Source organism: Suricata suricatta, unplaced genomic scaffold, assembly GCF_006229205.1.
Source record: "Suricata suricatta isolate VVHF042 unplaced genomic scaffold, meerkat_22Aug2017_6uvM2_HiC HiC_scaffold_17763, whole genome shotgun sequence".
Taxonomy (NCBI): Eukaryota; Metazoa; Chordata; class Mammalia; order Carnivora; family Herpestidae; genus Suricata; species Suricata suricatta.
Window position 1 is genome coordinate 1 of NW_021862398.1, and position 915 is coordinate 915.

The following is a 915-nucleotide window of genomic DNA, read 5'->3' on the forward strand; positions in this document are numbered from 1 at the left end:
GACCAGGACGATATGGCAATAAGTACCTGTTGGTGTTCATCGACACATTCTCCGGGTGGGTAGAAGCCTTCCCCACAAAAACTGAAACTGCGCAAGTGGTCACAAAAAAACTCCTGGAAGAAATCTTCCCACGTTTCGGAGTGCCTAAGGTATTAGGATCTGATAACGGACCAGCTTTTGTTGCCCAGGTAAGCCAGGATATAGCCAAGATCCTTGGGGTAAATTGGAAATTACATTGTGCTTATAGACCCCAGAGCTCAGGACAAGTAGAAAGAATAAATAGAACTCTAAAAGAGACCATGACTAAATTGTCCTTAGAAACTGGCATCACAGACTGGGTAGCCCTCCTTCCTTATGCTCTATTCCGGGTCCGGAACACCCCAAACTTCCTAAACGTAACTCCTTTCGAAATACTGTACGGGACAGCCCCACCCTTGGCCTCCATGCATTTACCTACTTTAGAGTGTGTAACTAACCAGACTTTACTCAGCAGACTAAAGGCCCTTGAATTCGTCCAAAAGACGGTGTGGAAACTCCTGGCAGACGCTTATCGACCCGGAGATCTCCGTGTGCCACATCGGTTCCAAGTGGGAGACTCAGTATACGTGAGGAGACACCAGACCAGAAACCTCGAGCCCCGCTGGAAAGGACCCTTTATTGTCCTCTTGACGACACCGACAGCTATAAAAGTAGATGGCATCTCCGCCTGGGTCCATGCATCTCACGTCAAGGCTGCTCCTCAGACTGAGAATTGGACTATGGAAAGGACTGAAAACCCCCTCAAGCTCCGCCTTCGCCGTGAGCCTACTGCTCCTACTGACTCTACTACCGATAAGTAACCCTAATCCCCACGTCCCCAAAATAATTAAATGGGAAGTCATATCCCAAGTGGGAGATACTATATGGTCTGTCCAA

The 915-nt window shown here is 48.3% G+C and overlaps 1 long non-coding RNA gene across 1 annotated transcript; it reads left to right on the forward strand.

Annotated features, from left to right (window-relative positions):
• Positions 1-6: 6 nt before the first annotated feature.
• LOC115284731 lies at positions 7-761 on the forward strand. The gene is made up of 2 exons (XR_003905329.1): positions 7-188; positions 494-761. It is a non-coding gene; the product is annotated as an uncharacterized LOC115284731 (long non-coding RNA).
• The last annotated feature ends 154 nt before the right edge of the window (positions 762-915 follow it).